Source organism: Thermobia domestica, chromosome 14, assembly GCF_964235325.1.
Source record: "Thermobia domestica chromosome 14, izTheDome1.hap1.1, whole genome shotgun sequence".
NCBI lineage: Eukaryota > Metazoa > Arthropoda > Insecta > Zygentoma > Lepismatidae > Thermobia > Thermobia domestica.
The window spans coordinates 149176385-149196358 of record NC_137467.1 but is presented as its reverse complement, the minus strand read 5'-3'; the positions used below and the strand labels follow the sequence as shown (position 1 = coordinate 149196358).

Genomic DNA, 19974 nt, shown 5'->3' with positions numbered 1-19974 from the left:
CTTCTTCGGGTTTGATACGAATTGTTTCTATGTAGTTTATTATTATACTTATCATTAAACAATTGTTGTAATATATTTATCCATTTATAATTTCCATGAGTACTAATTTTCCCCCCACATGTTTTGTTCAAGAGTTTTGTTAAAACGTTCTACGATATTTTGTTTTACGAAAACACATGCGAATTTTTAAAATTGAAAAATTCACAAAATATCATCTCTCTATGACTTACAATTCCCTAGATATGGCTCCTTTAAATCTATCGAAATCGGAACTTTTTTGGCCAAGGGGCCGCGGTGGCTCAGTGGTAGAGCGTTCACCTCTGGTGCTTGAGGTCCTGGGTTCGATCCCAGCCCCCGCCAAGTGAACTTTGTGGTGGGCAAACACCGTGTGCGTGGGTTTCCTCGGGGTTCTCCCGTTTCCTCCCACTTTCTTCATTCCACCATTTCATTCATTACTCATTATCACCGTCTCCTTTAGCCTAACCGTCATAACCGTGGGACGTAAAACTCAAGGATTTCATTTTATTTTTCCAATATCTCGGGAACGGTAAGATTGACGCGAAAATTTCCATCACTTCTTTCAGATAGTTTTAGATGCTCTGTCGAATGGAAGTGAAAATTTGCAAATAACAGACACACACACACAGACATGGAGAATCCAGTAAAGAACTTTTAAAGTTCGTTGAAAATGTAGAAAGTGGACCAGATAGTACGTACAAAATGAAATGAAACAATCTAACAACTGTTTCTAAACTTTCTGTTATAGATCAAAAATTTTTCTGTGTTGTTTTAATGTTACAGCTTTATAGTATAAAAATTATAAATTGCAAAAATCATTGTACGTGGTCCAGTGATTAGAGCGTTGGATCACGTCTGCATTATCCCAGGTTCGATTCCCGGTCGGTGCTTCCTAATTGCCAATGTCGTGAGGCAAACTAGGTGAGTCACGTGTATAAAAGATGTGACAGCCATTAGGTCTTGAAAGTTCCTGATATGCTTGTTAGAGATAGAGCGACTCACTCAGATCATGTTTTAGTTGCTGACAGACCGCGTTGGGTCTGCTCAGGTCCATAGAGTACTGTCACGCCAAGTGGTTTGCTTTTGATTGTATACTTACACAATGATGAGCATTTATCAAAGTTTAAAGGTACACAAGACATTGCACTGATTTAGAGATAGATATACCACACCATTCGTGGATCTCTTGTGCCGCGGAAGAATTCAAGTAACTTCTAGACGAACTTAATTTTTAAAAAGTCAGGGCATAAATTTGTACATAAATTTACAATACGAAACGAGAAAATTTTCAAGGTAAGAAGAAAACACTTTTGACTCGACTTTTGTTGTAACTCAGATCTAAAATAGGTTGATCATAATCAGTTTTCTAATTAAAACTGATTTCTAAGGAACACGTTCATGTCTAAAGTTTCAAACATATTTCTTTGTAAGATTTTAGAGGGGAAGACTGCGAAATAAAAGTTTTTCATAAGATTTTTAGAAGAAAAGAATGTGAACTTAAAGATTTACGTAAGATTTTTAGAAGGAAAAACTGTGAAGATAAAAATTTTCAAAATACTTTTAGAATAGAAGGATGTGAGAATAAAGATTTATATGAGACTTTAGAAGGAAAGGATGTGAAATTAAAGATTTTCACAAGATTTTAGAAGGGAAGAATGTGAAATGGAAGGCAGGAAGTAAGAAGGCTTCACCCCATGCTAATTGGAAATAATACAAAGATTATATTCTCTTAATGGAAGATTTTAAGCTTTTAAGATTATTGTGGTTAGCAGTAACAACTCCAACAAAAGCCATCCTGGTGATAGTTGGCTCTGTGATAGAGCGCTCGCTCACCTCTGCGTATTGTAGTTACTGCCGCAGACGTACTCCACTAATAAGCCATGCCAGCGTTTGGTTTGGTATTAAGAGTCTTCATCCCGGCGAAATTAAAATACCGCTAATTTTACAGTGATTATGTGATATCTTCTAATAGATAAAAGATAATTGAAATATGGAACAAAAGCGCCCTAGACAATGTTATTTTGCGTGAGGTACCGTTATCACAAGTCACCTAACAGCTTTCCGTTTTCAGCTGTTTAGAAACGCGAAAATAAATGCCGATTTTCAAAATGGCTCGAAATTGAAAGTAGATAAGTAAGTCGTGACAACGGTTTCTCATGTAAAATAATATTGTCTAGGGCGCTCTTGTTCCACATTTCGATTATCTTTTATCTACTTGAAGATATCACATAATTACTGTAAAATTAGCGGTATTTTAATTACGCCGGGATGAAGACTCTTAAAGCAGATGCTGATTCGGTTTAAGGTCAAATGAGTTTGTGGTGAAACGGTATCGTGTTTGTGGGTTTTCTCGAGATTTTCCCATTTCCTTCCAAATACTTTTTCGACCAATAGTTAAATAATTACTCACTCTCATTAATCACTCGTCTCCTTTAGTCTACAGAATATAACCGAGGAATGTAAACTTGAAATTTCATTTAATCTTATTTAAACAAGAAAACTTTGGAAGATGTGAATAATGCTTCTTCCATTGTTCATAAAGAACATACCAATATATATAAGCTTAAGTTTCTTATACAAATTATTTAAGCTTATTTAATTCTTTATAAGTACTCTTGTGTGTGTCTTACTGTCTGGACTGTCGTGGAAGTAACTGCTAAAGGAACATGGTCTACCGAATTCAAGTTACAGCGGTAGTTTGGAGTCCACGTTAATAGCAGGTCCCATTCTTCATGATCTCGCTGTTGGATTAAGAACACAAAAGGTCATATTTATTTTTCATACTTTTAATATCATGATGGAAGGATATTTTCGAAAGAGGAAGAAATCTGAGGATGTAGGTGAGTAATTCAGGTCATATATTTGGTTTCTGAACGGAAGAGGGGATTGTGTTACCAATGAAACAAGAAATAAAGTTTTCACATCTCATATTCTCTAGATTTTTGACTAGTCTTTTCTTATCTCACCTAGAAAAGTTATCGTTTCCTTTTGTAAATTTAAAATTATGATCTGATTTTTCTTTCATTCTACCTAGGAGTTATCAGAATCCTTCCGTACCACGAGAGATACACAAAGGGTACAACATTTCTAACCATATTTATTATTGGAGAATATTGCATAAAAATTTGTGTATCAAAACATTGATAAATTCTCGTCATTGTGTTCGTATAATCTCTTTATCAATTTATAGCTTTTTTTATTATGAATCATACAACACTGAAATAGCGTTTGAAATCTAAGATGGGGCGGCGGTTGCTCAGTGCTAGAGCGTTCACCTCTGGTGTGTGGGATCGATTCCTGGTCGAGTCAAGTAGACTTTGTGGTGGATAAACATCGTGTGTGGGGGAGGGGGCTTTCTCGGGCTTCTCCGGTCTTCTCCTACTTTCTTCATTCCACCATTTCATTCATTTCTCATCATCATCGTCTCCTTTAGCGCACACGGCATAAACGTGAGACGTAAAACTCAAACATTTCATTTTGAGATCTAAACCTTGAGTGAACTAGTGCTGCCCACGAAACTCGTAAAATTTATCGTGTCATCTCGAATTCAAAATCGCTCTTCTTGTCTAAGGAGGAGAGTAAGAACCTAACTAATTAGAAATATCTTTTCTACTTTCCTTTAGTTTTATATTAACCACAAACCGGAAGGCAGTTATGCGTAGCGACTGTTTTAATCCCTCCAAGTTAAGCGTACACCTATACCCCTTGTTGAACATACTTTAAAATACGTGTCGCTTGTCTTTCTCACGTTGTAATATGGATCATCTACAAGTCAAGATAACTTACACCATGATGAAAAGCTAAAAATGTCAAAGAATATAATGCAAACGACCATTGAAGAGGAAGTTGAAATATGAATAGGAACGAGTGAAGAGATAATGAGTTTGTCAACACATTACTCAAATGCATACATATGACGCAATTAGCGGGGGTGGAGATCTATAGGATAATGAGGCGAGAAGCTCTTGTATGTCAAGTTCTCATCCCATAGATCATTTAATACTACATACGTGCACTTTAGATTTATAACCTATATATTCTATAATTGAAGTATGAGAAATAACAGTTCTTAATTTGTATTTTTATTTCAAGCTAAGAATTGCGCTCACACTGGCTTTTTAAAATTTATTTGTTTCTTTTAATTTAATGTCCTACGATTATACACTGAGGTTCAGGGAAACAGTGATGATTTATATTGCATAAAATGATGGAGTAAACGAAATCGGAGAACCCCGAGAAAACCCACGCAGAAGGTGTTCCAATTAGTGCAATTTGTTTAGGATTTTAGATTTCTGTGCTTTCCACATCTATGGCCATGTTAACCCGTCACATATGAGGGATGACATCCCACACTATCCGAGGAAAGGAAAGGAAAGGATTGGGGAAGGAAAGAAGCGGCCTGGGACCTATATGTTAGGTACCATCCCGACATTTGCCTGGTGTGAATGAGGAAAACTTCATTCAGGATGGGTGGCCTGAAAAAGCTTTTTACACTTTTTTGACCGAGTGCCCTCACCGGGAATTGAACCCGGGACCGCTCGCACCGAAGGCGAGAGCGTTAGTGACTACGCTACATGGGACCACTAGTGCAATTTGAGATCGAACCAGAGACCCCAAGCAGCAGAAGTAAACACACTATTACTGAGGCACCCAAGCACTCCTTGCGTAAGAACTATTTAGTATTCTACGAGGTTTCAGGACGAAGTTCGGGTTACATCCACCACTCGGGCACCCAGTTCGGCAGTGGTGCAGACAATATAAAAAAAAAGTTGGGCGTATCTGCAAAAGGAAATCAATAGGCCGACCAGGAGTTGATGAGAAAACAGTTGATCGTGTGTATGCGATTTTCACCAAAAGCCCACAAATTCAACGGTTCGTGCAAGCAAAGAATTGAACTTGAAGCAGACAATAGTGTGGAAGGTTCTTCGAAAACTTTTCAAATTTTACCGATACTGATTTAAATTGTTGCAGGCGTTTAAACCTACTACCAAGATAAGATACTTGTGTTCTGTGTTGTGAGAGCAAAACCTTATGGAGAAATAGTTTCATTGAATCAGTTGTGTTTACTGGTGACGCTACCTTCCACGTTTCAGGAAAAGTAGACAAACAAAATATGAGTATCTGGGCTTTGAAAAAATCCAAGCTTATGAAGAGTGTATAGCCCTACATTTGTCGACGAAGACACTGTAAACAGTTTTTCCTACCTTCACATACTGTAGACATGGCTTTTTCGCACAGCTGGAAGAAGACATGGAAAATTTTATTTTCCAGTAGGACGAGGACTCGGGATGTCAAGAGAGAACTCAACAGAAGGTTCACCAAATCAATGGATAGAACGAGCTTGTCGTGAGCGTCAGGTTCTGGTTCCTTGGCCAGATGTCACCCCGTGCGGCTTCTTGTAGAATTATGTTGAAAACCAAGTGTATCTGTATTATTACCTAACAATGTACCTGAATTTCGATTACCCATTCAAGAAGCAGTTGCATCTATTGACTGAGATGTTAGGAAGAATATGACAAGAACTACACTACCGGATTGATGTGTGTCGAATTACAAAAGACACTCTTATTAAACATCTTTGACGTAGAACATAATACGTACGCATTTTCTAAATGGAGTTTTTTCTTTCATTTATTATCAATTGTATGTCATTGTGAATAAATTACCATGATTTATGAAACTTTGAAATCGAGAAGATCATTTACGACAGCCCTGTATAATCATTTGACAAGAGATACTCATTCAAAACATGGAAAACAAAATTGAGAGTTGAAAATACACCCGTTATCCTGAAACTATCGTTTTGATCACGATAATTCATAAACAATTGAAAGAGATGTTATCATCTTCACACTACCAAAAATAGTATACCTTGGTAACTCTTTCACTCTCATTTATGTTGTAGTTATGTAAGCGGGTGGATAACCTTTAACTTTTAAATATGATTAAAAAATGAAGAACTGTCAGCCGTGTCTTCACGTTTCGTCTGTTAGCATATCTCAAAAAGTGTCTTCTGAAGAAAACGTGATCACTTCACTACAACACAGCACAGTCAGTGTAAACACAGAAATCGGTGATAATAGTGATAATGACTCTCAAAGACACAAACAAAGTCCAAAATACTTCAGAATCTTAGAAATCACATCGAGTTTTGTCCCTTTCAATAGGAGCTCAAAAATATAATTAATTATTACTATCAAACGCACTCGTGCAAAGAAATATCTCTCACCTTGCATTCTGCAATTCTAAGGCTCCCTTTTCTGTCCTGAGTAGTGCTTTCATCGGACACTATAACAATACTAGAAAGAAACGAAAATCACAGACAACGAACTTACTAGCTACTCGGAAGGGCATGTGGTACACGCGCGCCTAGCGAAACAGAGGTACCAACCTATGAGAACTTATCGCATTTGGTCATAATTTGACTATCGAATGTAAACAAGCATTGGTCCATGTTTGTGTTACCAAGTGTATTTACTGTCTTTTCTCCGTCTCTCTCTTTCTATCTGCCTTTTTACCTTAATAACGATAAAAATTATCTCTTACATCTGCGTTTGTTTGCATTTCATTTCGTTATTGGATCAGCTTAACCCTAGGGATTCCAAGTTATTTTAGGTAACAGGTCATCCCAGGGCTGACTTCAAACGGCTTCTTAGTAATTTCTCTATATAATTAAAGATAAAGGAGCTATTTTAAATTTTGTTATCTTATACGCATCCATGTACTCTTGTACATGAAACAAATAAGATTCGTTTTGTTTCCTCTACAGGAAGCTACGAGTAATCTTTGTTTATGTCGAAATGACAAGAAAGTGTATAAAAACAGACACAACGGCTGCCAATTAGCCAATACTACAAAACTATTGCCTGTTGGGTAGTGTGGTCCAGAGATGGAGTGAGTGAGTGGGTCGCGAGCAGTGTTGGGCAAAATCAATTGAAATTGTGATCAATCAACTGAAAGTAATTGCTCTGAAAATTAATTGCAATTGATTTCAATTTGTAATTGACAATTAATTTCAATTGCAATTGAATTCAATCATAAAATTTGCAATTAAATTTTCGTCAATTGTTAATTGTTAATTGGTCACCAGGCAATTGAAACTTTTAATTGTTAATTGTCAATCGGAAAGAGTGCAATTGAAACATTTAATTGTTAATTGTAATTGACAATTGAAACTTGTAATTGTTAATTGTAATTGTTAATTGCAATTGAAATCAGCAATTAAAACTGAAGATAAGAAGATGTGTGTATATTGTGTTGCCCACTTGTTACTGTCTTACATATTTCTAATAAGGTACTTATAAGAAATGCTGGATAACTACCATCCCTTCGCCCCCTGGGAAGAAAGTCGTGAAACTCAGTATTTTTAAAAATATATTATGTTTATGGTTTTATACCCTCGAAAGAACTCTATATGTCCGTCATGCATACAATAGGGATGGGCACGAGTGAGTTCTAGCGAGTTTTCTTTAAAACTCAACTCGACTCGAAGCAGACATCTTTGAGCTCGACTCGAGAACTCAGCTCGAACAATTTTCTCCAACTCGACTCGAATTCCGATCGAGTTTCGAGTCGAGTCGAGCCAATATGAGCCAATTCCAGCTAAATCCTTTGTGTAGTTCCAAGTACTACTCTTTTCAAGGATCCTACATAAACAATATAATTATCAATGATACTACTATTACTACTATAGCGAATTATTATTATAACACCGTGTATAAACATGGAATATTGGCGGTTTGTATCTGAATACTAAATATTAGTTGACTGTCGATCTCGGTCGTCAAGAAATCTTCAGGAGGCAATGGTATCGGTTACGAGGTTCTAGATTTGAGTTTAGGAGGAGCAAGTATTCGGGCTAGAACCAAAAATTGTTAAAAGTTATAGGACTACAGGCAAACATGTTCAACACTGCTCGACCTGGGTTTATGGTTGTCAACGACTCAAGCGGCTCGCTCACAGCTCATTCAGTTATCAATCCAAACCGAGAAGTGAGCCGAGCCAACAGCTCTCCCAACCGAGCCAGTTCGAGCCGATGGCTCACCCGAGCCGAATCGAACCGAGCTGATTGCTTACCCCAACCATCGGCTCAGTTGAGCTGACTCGAACCCAGCCGATGGACTCGTTTCAACGGAGCTGCTTCGAGCCATTGGCTCCAATCGAGCCGAATCGATGACTCGTCCCTACCGAGCCGGCTCAAGCCATCTGCTCAATTGAACCCAGCCGATGGGTCATCCCAACCAAGCCAGTTGAATCGAGCCGAGCATGTTGACATCACTACGAGCCGAGCCGGTTGGGCTTCTGCTTTGGTTAAAAAATTGAACCGTGAAATTCTCAGCCTTAATGGTAAGAACTACAGTATAAACTTATATTGGTGCTCACGGCGTGATTAACTTGTTCTACCACCAACAAATTTCGAGGTGCTTTCTTTTGCATCTTTTGTGCATGTTTTGTGTCGCTTTGTGGGCCTATTCCCACATTTTGTGCGTCACCGGAAGTGGGTCAAAATGGGCCTACAAATATAGCGGAACAAGTTATTGGTTCCGCCACCAACGAATTTCGAGTTTGTTTACTTCACATCATTTTATGAAGTTTTGTGCGTCTACTTCCACGTTTTGTGCGTCACCGGAAGTGGGTCAAAATGGAATTCCAAGATGGGACGAAAATGACCAAGAGTTCCGCCACTATCAAATTTCGAGTTCGTTAATTTCACATCGCGTATCCTTTTGTGCGCCTATTTCGACGTTTTGTGCGTCACCAGAAGTGTGTCAAAATGGGCCTCCAAGGTGTGACGAAAATGACCCACTGTTCCGACACTATCGAATTTTTAGGTCGTTTCTTTCGCATCGTTTAGTGCCTTTTAAAAAAAGTTTTCTGCACCTATTTCTCGTCTTGTGCATCGGGGCCGCGGTGGCTCAGTGGTAGAGCGTTCACCTCTGGTGCTTGGGGTATCGGGTTCAAACCCTGCTCCCGCCAAGTGAACTTTGTGGTGGATAAACACCGTGTGCGTGGGTTTTCTCGAAATTCTCCCGTTTCCTCTCACTTTCTTCATTCCACCATTTCATTCATCTCTCATCATCACCGTCTCCTTTAGCCTAACCGGCATAATCGTGGGACGTAAAACTCAAAAATTTCATTTCATTTCATTTTGTCTTGTGCATCACCTAAGGTGAGTTAAAGGGGCCTTTAAAGTGGGAGTTAAATGGCTCACTGTTCCGCCATTATCGAATTTCGAGGTCGTTTCTGTCGTTTTCACTTTTTGAAAAAGTGAAAAATGCGCAGAAACAGTACAAAACATGCACTAAACAATGCGAAAGAAGCGACCTCGAAATTCGATACTGGTGGGACAGTGGATTATTTTTCTTCCCACATTGAATGCCCATTTTGACCCACTACCATTTATTCACAAAACGTGGAAATAGGCTTACAAAACGGCAGAAAACACGCACAAGACGATGTGAAGGAAACCTTGACGACCTCGAAATTGTTCCTGACTGAACAGCATTAACTTGTTCCGCCATATTTGTAGGATAACATTGACCCATTCCCGATGACGCACAAAACGTGGAAATATGTGCACACAACGACACAAAAATGGCACTAAACGTTGCAAAAGAAATGACCTCGAAAGTCGATACTGGCGCGAAAGTGGGTCATTTTCGTCCCAGCTTGGAGACCCATTTTTACCCTCTTCCAGTGACTCATAAAACGTCGAAATAGGCGCACAAAACAGCACAAATAAGTATGAAAGGATGTGAAATTAACGACCTCGAAATTCGATAGTGGCAGAACTCTTGGTCATTTTCGTCCCATATTGGAAGATCATTTTCACCCACTTCCGGTGACGCACAAAACGTAGAAATAGGCGCACAAAACCGCACAAAACAGACACTAGGCGATTTGAAGGGAACGACCTCGAAATTCGTTGGTGGCGGAGCAGCATTAACTTGTTCCGAAATATTTGTGGGCCCATTTTGACTAATTTCCGGTGACTCACAAAACGTGGGAATAGGCGCACAAAACGATGCGAAAGAATGCAGCTCGAAATTCATTGGTAGCGGAACATGGGTCATTATTGTTCCACCATGGTGGCCCATTTTGATCCACCTCCGATGACACACAAAACGTGGAAAAAGGCACGCAAAACAGCACTAAACACGCACAAAACGATGTGAATGAAACGACCTCGTATTTCGTTGGTGGCGGAACAGCATTAACTTGTTCCGCCATATTTGTAGGCTCGTTTTGACCCACTTGAGGTGACGCACAAAAAGTAAGAATAGGCGTACAAAATGGCACAAAACTATGCAAAAGAAACCACCTCGAAATTCGTTGGTGGCGGAACAAGTTAATGACACCGGTGCTCACGGCATTTGACGCTGTCTCGTTATATAAAAATCTATACTCGATTCACTATCGAGACGAGACGAGATACACTAAAAGTACGGGACAAAATGCAACCCTGTTGTGAGCATCACTAAAAGTATTCCGCATTACTGCTTACATTTTTCATGGCTTTCTCTTTCCATTATAATCACACCATGATTTCAAAACGAGTTAAAACGATCTGAACGAGGGAGCTATTTGTCAAACTCGGCTCGACACGAAACTCGACATCAATTTATGGAGCTAAAAATAAACAGAAAACGTATGCAAAATTGGTAGTGGGTTGATTTGTGAAAAATAATCGAAAACAATCCATATAAGCTGAGAAACACTGAGAAACAAAAAATACAGTGCTTCGCATTATATATCCACTGCTTTCTATTATAATAATTGCTGAAGCTTGTGTTTAGCGTTCAGAGCACAAGGAAATCAAGTTGTGAAAAAAAGAGACATAAAACTTGTGCAGTATGCTTAATTACATGGAAATTTTAAGTTTGTACGGTACGCTTAATTATATGGAAAATTTTATCCTTTTTTTTTCATTTACATTGGTCTACTTTACCTTGATTTGGGACTTTCAAATTTTATTCTTTTTTCCACTGAAAAGTATCTATAATTCAACAAGAAAATAATTATCGATGATTATTATAATAATTATATCTATATGATTGAATTCAATGTAATTTTGTCCATGAGAAACACACTTTAGCATTTCGTACTGGCTGTTATGCCCGTTCTTCGCACGGATCAGATAAAATATCAATGTAAACAAACTGAACAACGAAAGAACAATTAAGAAACATTTCTAAAATTGGATATATTTTGTGTGAATATATATCCGACAACGTACATGTGTTTTCATTGGGAAGGCTGATGGGGGCTGAATTTGAACGTAAACACTATTGGGAGTGTCACTGAGCAACCCCGATAAATATGAATTCGACACAAATATTGGTCATTTTTTTACTACTTTTACATGTCCCGGTAAACGCCCTCTGAGACCCCCTTCATTCGAATTGTGAAAAAATCGCCTCTGGCCCCCAGCCGATACCGCCAAAACTATGAACGTGACACTAACATCTGCCATTTTCTACTAGTTTTACATATCCCGGTAGAAGCCCTTATGATTCTCTGGTTCGAATTTTGAAAAAAAAAAAAAAAAAAAAAACAACGTCTCAGGCCCGCAGCTGATGAGGGCTGTATTTGGAAGTCAACGTCTGTGGAAGTATCACCATTCATCTCAGCTACAGCGAAAACTATGGATTTGACACTAATATCGGTCATTTTCCATTATTTTTACACAATTCGCAATTCTCCATCCCCGGTGACTTCCGCTCCGCATACAATGGTGGCTGAATTTGAAAATCGTCTCTAATGAAAGTATCACCATTGATCTCAGCGACCGCGAAACCTATGGATTTGACACAAATATCTGTCATTTTGGATTACTTTTACGTTTCGGTATCCCTCCCCCCAGTTTTCCCCCTTATCGCAGCCGAATAGGGTAAATTTGGAAGTTAACGCGATCGGAGTTTCACCATTGATCTCAGCGACCGCGAAAACTATGAAATCGACACTAATACCGGTCATTTTCTACTACTTTTACATGTCCCGGTAAACGCCCCCCTGAGATCCCCTGGTTCGAATTTTGTTAAAAACGCTTCGCCTTGGTCTGGGAGCTGGACTAAGGTATCCGTGACGAAAATTTGGCAACTCTCGGCCAACTTGTCTGGTCCCCAGGCAGGTCCCGGTAAACGTTCTCCTGAGACCCCCCCTAGTTTGAAATTTGAAAACAAAACTCTTCGTCTTGATCTGGGGCCTAGAACAAGCTACCTGTGACCAAATTTTGAAAATTTTCGGTCCACTCGTCTGGTCCACAGGCCGCACACAGATAGACAAACAGACACACAAACTCTATTTTATTTATATTAGAACGATCAGATCCACCGTTATTATAATAGAGCGGTGCTTGAGCGATTGATCGTAGAAATTCAAACTCCAATGAGTAATAATTTCATAGCCTTGTTTTATTACAAGTTTAAACTCTTTAGTCAGTAGAGAAAAGGGTGTGAATCATGGGTCAGAGTTGATGACAATGGGTTTCGGTGGGTCCTGTGGATCACAGTGGGTGAGGGTGGTTCATGGTGGGTGGTGGGTCAGAGTGGGCCACGGTGAGTCGTGGGTCACGATGGGTGGTGGGTCAGTTGGTCGTGGCTAAAGTTTTCATTGCCCCACGCCCTCCCTGAACTACAGTGTTGAAAATTAATCAGTGAAAATCAATTGCAATTGATCAATCAATTGAAAGTAATTGCTGTAGAAATTAATTGCAATTGAATTAATTGCCAATTAATTTCAATTACAATTGAATGACTGAATTCAATTGCAATTACTTTCCACTGCAATTGCTTTCAATGGATTGATTAATTGCAATTGATTCTCCTTTATTAATGGCCAACTGCAATTAACAATTAATCATTACTTACTTCAATTGTTAATTGCAATTAACAATTAAATTTACAGATTAATTGTTAATTGTTAATTCAATTGAAATATGCCCAACCTGGTCGCGAGTCGAGACTTGTGAGTGGGTCAGTGGGTCGTAGGTCAACAGGATGTGACCCATTGCCACCCATTGCTTACCGTGATCCACCCTGATCCACTCACCTCAGTGTATTGTAGACAGCATCTTCAGAACATTGGTGAATTTGTCTACGTTTAGCTTTCGAAACCTCGGTTTTCTTCCATTTTCATTTGTTTCTATTTACTTACCTAACATGAGTATATCTAAGTGAAAAAAGAACTTCAGGCACTTTTGGATATTGATATTTGTAACTGTTATAATACCAATAGGACTTACTGTACTACTTGGCTTTTGAGACACAGTCGAATTTTACACTGTTTTTTCCTCTTTACGTTGGCTTACTTTATTTTGGTTTGAGATTTTCAAATTTCATCCTATTTTCCACTGAAAAGTATCTAATACAACAACGAAATAATTATATGTGATAATTAAATTGAAATTCGTTGTTATATGACCCATGACAAACACTTTGCAATTTTATATCGTGAAGGTCAGATTCACCGTTATTGTAACAGAGTGCTGTTTAAGCGATTGACCGTAGCAATTCAAACTCCAATTAGTGATAATTTCACAACCTTCTTTTATGGTATTACAAGTGTAAACTTTTTAGTTAGTGAAGAGGAGGACGTGGATCGTGGGCCAAAGTTGATGACAATAGGTTTTGGTGAGTAGTGGATCAGAGTGGGGTATGATGTGTAGTGGTTCAGAGTGGGTCGTGGTGTATGGTGGTTACGGTGGATCGTGGGTTACGGTCAGTGAGTCATGCGTCAATTTTTCATTGATCCATGCCATCTCAGATAAGCATTCATGTACTCTCGTACACGAAACAAACAAGATTTATTTCGTTTCCTCTGCAGGAAAATACCAGTGATCTTTGTTTATGTCGAGATGACAAGGAAGTGATAAAAACACACACACATCGGCCGACAATAATACAAAACTATTGTCTGGTTGGGTAGTGTAGAAAGATACATAGTTTATTTAATTAGGGGACATGGAAGATAAAATTAGATTTGAAATTCTGGCCAGGCAAGAGTCAAATACTCACATTAAATTTGTAATGATCTTTAAATGAAATGGTCCAAGGTAGTCCCATGGGAGGGCTCCTTAGACCCATTACCCTCTCTTCTAAGCTTTTATAAACTCATTTTTTATATCACTATGTCAAATTGTCTAAATAGCCGTAACTAACAAATAAGTTAAAAAAAGAGCATCTGGCTGATAAAATTTTGTTGGAATTTAAGAAAAACTACCTTGTGAGTAAGCGAGGACACCCCCCCCTTGGAATTTCTAGGGTTAATGATGTAGGCTGCTTAGAAATAAAATCAAATCTTTAAGTGCTGCATCCCATGCAATCCTCAACCATTTGGTAACCATTGTTGGGAATAGGTATTGCAAAAATGAAGTTGAAAAATACATTGGCACAACGTAGTTTAACGTTAACTTTGGCCAACCAACAATTTGCCATCATTTATCCAGCAGGCTAGTAAGTGGTATGATTGGTAATTGGTAATAACAAAAATAATATTGAAAAATACGTTGGCCCAACATTTAAAGTGATTGTTTGTAAACCAACAATTTGCCACCATTTATCCAAAAGTATACTAATGGTCAGAATAACTGAGAGTTCGCAATTGTAAAAATGAAGTTGAAAAGATATTGTCCAATGTAGTTCAAAATCTGCTATTGCTGCGCCGTCCAACTCCGCGGATAATAATCGGTACTTTAATGTATATCATTAGTTGCAAGATTCATCAACTTTTTGTAGAACAAGATGACAGCACGCAATGTTGTAGTAGTTATTTTCTCCGCTAGAAACAGAAATATCGCAATTATGACGGATAAGAATGATCAGTGGCCCCATTCCGTAATGGAGTTTGTTCAATGGAATACAAAACCTGCGTTTCTTCAGTTAGAAATTTGTTACGGCGTGGGGAGTGGTAACACCTCTTATCGTATATTTTACCACTACATATTTTTAATACTTCCTTTTTCTATTGATTTATTATACTGTTAATATACTTAGTATTTGCCCAACAACGGTGTTTCTTGCCTGGGGCATTAAATTGGTGAAGATGAATAACCAGCGTTTTATTTTGAGACAATACACATAGAAATTATAATTGACTTTTGCATCTTTAGGATTGTGTTGAGTCAAATCAATACAAACGAAGAAAATATAATGATAAATCAGAAAATATACTTAATCTACATAAATGAAAATAATATATTACTATTGTGGGCTTAATTTAGATTTAAACGACGTCGGAAGCGTCCCACTGTTCATCTCAGTGACCCTGAAAATTATGGATGAGATACTAATATCAGTCATTTTCGATAATTTCTAAATATCTCCAACTCTCCTTCCCCTAAGTTGCACCGTCAAAGTGAAATGATAGAAACCATCCCAGCCCTGAACCTCATCTATGTTGAAAATTTGATCGACATCGGTCGAGTGGTTTAAGAGGTATAAAGTCACAAACATAGTCACTTTTATCTTTATTTAGGTCTATATAAATAGATCGGGCTATTTTTTGGCACCTTTCATCAAGTCGAATTTGCATATACCTATTCAATGGCCTCTAGAAAATCAGCAAGCAGAAGTGAGAAAATATACACTTGACATAGTAGCAATCAAGTTTGCTAGAGCGGAAACCGCGATGTCGTGCAGTGGTTCATATCAGTTGCCATTACACTAAATACGATCGATAGCCGTAAAAATGGAAATAAATCTTTAAGTTGAACATCCCACGATTATGCCCTTTAGTGTAAGGGAGACAGATGATTAAGAAAATTGAGTGATGATGGAAGAATCGGTGGAATGAGGATGTGGAAGGAAGCGAAAGAACCCAGACAAAACCAAGAAACACGAGTTATCCACTACAAACTTTCTTGGTCAAGGATTGAACCAGTAATCCCATACATTAGAGGTAAGCACTGTATTACTGGGCCACCGTGTCCTCCTCGACAATGGTGGAAAAAATGAAAAATGAAATGAAATCTTTAAGTTTTACGTCTCACGGTTATGCCGGTTAGTCTAAAGGAGACGGTGATGATGAGAAATGAATGAAATGGTGGAATGAAGAAAGTGGCTAAAAACGAGAGAACCCCGAGGAAACCCACGAGCACGATGTTTGTCCACCAGAAAGTCCACACGACGCGAATTGGGATCGAACCGGGGACCCCAAGCACCGGAGGTGAACCCTCTACCACTTAGCCACCGCGGACCCTCCGATGATGATGGAGTGGAATATATTAGCTAAGGAACAAGTTCGACTTTCTGGATGCAAACGGATCAGCCTGTATATAAGAGTCAGTGGCGTATTTAGAATTTGGCTTCGGGGAGGGCTATGCATAACACGTGAATAAAGACTTGTGTTTTTTGGGGGGTTGTAGACAAGTTTTAATGAAGTTGTGCATATAACAATTTTGTTTCGGGGAGGGGGTTGAGCCCGATAGCCACCCTCTAAATACGCCACTGATAAGAGTCCTTTAGTGTTTGAAATTGACACGATTATTGTACTCTGTATAGGTATAATTGTTCGCACTGTATAACTTTTATATTTTAACAATTTTATCCGTTAAACACGATTATTTTTCTTTATGTTAGACATCTGGTCATAGTTCATGTTTGTTTTCGGTTATTACCTTTTATCTTACAGACAGGGCACTTGAACCGTGAAAAAGTTGGAAAATTCCCATTATCAATTGCTTTATTTTTAAGATAGTTGTTTGTTCGTAAGAAGAAAACTTTTTTTTTCCAGAAATACAAAGCTGAGCAAATCTAACTCTTTCAATAATTTGAACTTGTCGGAAACAATTTAACAGCAGAACGCTTGTGTGGTTCTAAGTTCGAAACAGTAAACAGTAACCTTTATTTTTCCCTGGCTTTCGACTTTTACATTTCCATATGCCTAAGCGTGGGTTCGCCTATCTGTCGACAAATGTAACACGAAAAATAATAACGGATAGGAAGAAATGATTTCTTGATATGGGTTCAGCGTTCCAAGTATAGGTTTAAATTTCGTTCTGTACAGGAGTGCACCCACGTGAGGTCCAGTGGGTCTGAACCTCACCCCAAGAAAGAAAAAAAAAAGTTGAGAATGGTCCAAGAGCGTTGCCAGAACGAACTTGAAAATATATATATATATAATTTTACTAATTTCTACAGGCTTTATACCACACTGAGAAAAATCCATCATTCGGACAGCAGTATATTATACAAATATATATACAGAATCCTTATGTTTACTACAGAAATCAGTACGAATCATATGTTATCCATACGGTACATATGCACTGCCCTTAAATGTTACATCATGCCATTACAGGATGTCTGACATCTAACAATTTTCCGTATATTACGTACGTCAACTATATGTTACATACGTGTATTTGTATGTGAGATCCTGACCAACTATATACAGTTCTTTCGTTCGTACGTAAAATCCATTTATTCGGAACACTTATACGGAAAATACGCATAAAATATATTTTTCAGTTACACGTTTGCTGTACGTTAAGTCCAAAAACTGCAGGATTTACACATGTAACCTACGTTTTTATGTACGCCACATACGTTCTTTCTCAGTTCAATTGTTCAAAGCACTTTATTATTATACTTATTAAACATTGTTTGTAATATATGTATCCATTTATTTCCTTGAGTACTAATTTTCCCCCCACATGTTTTGTTTAAAAGTTATTTTAAAACGTTCTACGATATGTTGTTTTATCGAGACAACAAACATTACAAATATATTTAGCAGATATCCAAAAAATTGCAAAGTATAGTAATGATTAGAAATATATAGGCTATTACATTGTATTGATATTTTTTCACGATATGCATATTGTGTTCCGTTAAAAACAAAGAAAAGTCCTGAAATTGTAAAAGCAATAACAAAAATTAAAAATAAAAAATAATCACAAACATATTTATGAGGTGAATTTTATAATCAACATGTAAAACGACTGTTGAAAGAATATAAAATTAATCATAAAAGTGCTCGAAATGGAGGGCTCAAAATTGAAAAATTCGCAAAATATCATCTCTTTATGACTTACGGTTCCCGAGATATGGTTCCTTAAATCTCCCGAAGTCGGAACTTCTTTGGCCTATCTTAGGAACGGTAAGTCATAGACAGATAATTTTAGTGTTGATCAATATTTAAGAGGATAATAAACATTCTGGTACCAATAATAATCGCTGGTCATTGGCTAAACCAATGGCCAGTTACACTGTAGCCATCGATTACTATTTAGTACCAAAATGTTCACCATCCTCTTAGATATTGATCAATGACTTACGGTTCCCGAGGTATGGATCCTAAAATCTCCCAAAATCAGAATTCTTTTTTGGCTAATATCTCGGAAGCGGTAAGAGTGACGCGCAAAGTTCAATCACTTTCTTAAGGGTCTTCACTACAGCGAAATTAAACTACCGCTAATTTTAGAGTTTTTCTGTAATATCTTTAAAACAAATAAAAATGTTCGAAAAGCAGAAACATTTGTAGTGAACTAGACAGTACGATTTTGCATGTGATACCTTTACCACAATTCACCTATCTGCTTTCTGTATGCCGCTATTTACAGAACCCGCAAAAAAAATGCTAAATCTATCTACAGTTGAAAATCAAAAGCAGATAGATGAGTTGTGATAACGGTATCACATGCAAAATCGTATTGTCTAGTTCACTACATTTCTGCCTTTCGAATATTTGTATTTGTTTTGAAAATATTACAGAAAAAACTCTAAAATTAGCGGTAGTTTAATTTCGCTGTAGTGAAGACCCTTAAATATTTTTTGATGCTCTGTCGAATGGAGAGCTCAAAATTAAAGAATTCGCAAATAGCAGATACACACACACAGATACACACACACACACACACACACACAAGAGAGAGAGAGAGAGAGAGAGAGAGAGAGAGAGACAGAGATGAAGCATTCAGTATCGAAATTTTTTTAAGTTCGTTGAAAATCCGTGACTCAAGATACCTTTGTACCCTTTCCCAATAAAACAACATTTATTTAACAGGGAAATGATTGATGTAACATGAAAATATGATCTTACACTTGAAGTGTTCATTTTCAAAACGTCTCTTGTCCATTTTTTAAAATTCACAATTCAGGTGAAGTTTAAACTAGAAATCCTTTTAAAATTTTGAAAGCAAATAAGAACGAAAGTTAATAAATAAATCTCAGTTTATTAACTATCTGAATTTTGAATCAAAAACGGACAAGAGGCGTTTTGAAAATGAACTATTCACTTCATCTGTACTTTTACAAAAACAATCAATCTAATATAATCAACGAACTTAAGAAAGTTCGTTATTGAATTCTCTCTGTCTGTTTGTCTGTTATTTGCGGATTTTTTTTTTCAATTTTGAGCTCTCCATTCGATAGAGCATCAAAAACTACCTGAGAAAGTGGTGGAATTTTTCGCGTCACTATTACCATTCCCGATATATTGACCAAAAATGGTCGATTTAAGGAGCCATATCTCGGGAACCGTAAGTTATAGAGAGATGATATTGGTGTTGACCAATACCTAAGAGGATAGTGAACGTTTTGGTACCAAACAGTAACCGGTGGCCACTGGCTAACTGGCCATCGTTTCTCAGATATTGGCCAAAAAAGTTCGAATTTCGGGAGATTTAAGGAGTCATATCTCCAGGACCATAAGTTATAGACAAATGATATTTTTCGAATTTTTGCGAGAACAGAAGGTGCGGGAAAAAAGATTTAATTTTACATGTTGGAACAATCACTGTTATCCTTTCCGGTCCATCTCTCCATTCTTTTTAAGGTCGTTCTGGCAATGCTGTAGGAGCATTCTCAACTGTTTTTTTTTTCTGAAAATATAGATAGAAGTTTTTATTGGGGGGTACGGAGCCCCTGATAAGCATCGTCAACCCACTAATCAATTTGACTGATTCAAGTGAAATAAGAACATAGAATTAGAATGAAAATAGTATTCGTAATCGTT

At 37.6% G+C, this 19974-nt stretch overlaps 1 protein-coding gene and 1 long non-coding RNA gene across 5 annotated transcripts in view; one reads left to right on the top strand and one right to left on the bottom strand.

Annotated features, from left to right (window-relative positions):
- LOC145670391 (LIRP-like) overlaps positions 1–19974 on the bottom strand; it is a 103933-nt gene that overhangs the window by 47193 nt on the left and 36766 nt on the right. Inside the window, exon 1 of one of the 3 annotated variants that reach the window (XM_081739014.1) lies at positions 6248–6405. The exons of 1 other annotated variant lie outside the window; for it this stretch is intronic. The gene's annotated coding sequence lies outside the window, so the exon portion shown is untranslated. Of the gene's footprint in view, positions 1–6247; positions 6406–19974 lie in introns of those variants that run through there. One more of the 3 variants, XM_081739013.1, reaches the window with a different exon arrangement.
- The window catches only part of LOC145670393 (uncharacterized), a 95986-nt gene that overhangs the window by 46836 nt on the left and 29176 nt on the right, over positions 1–19974 (top strand). The window lies entirely within an intron of this gene.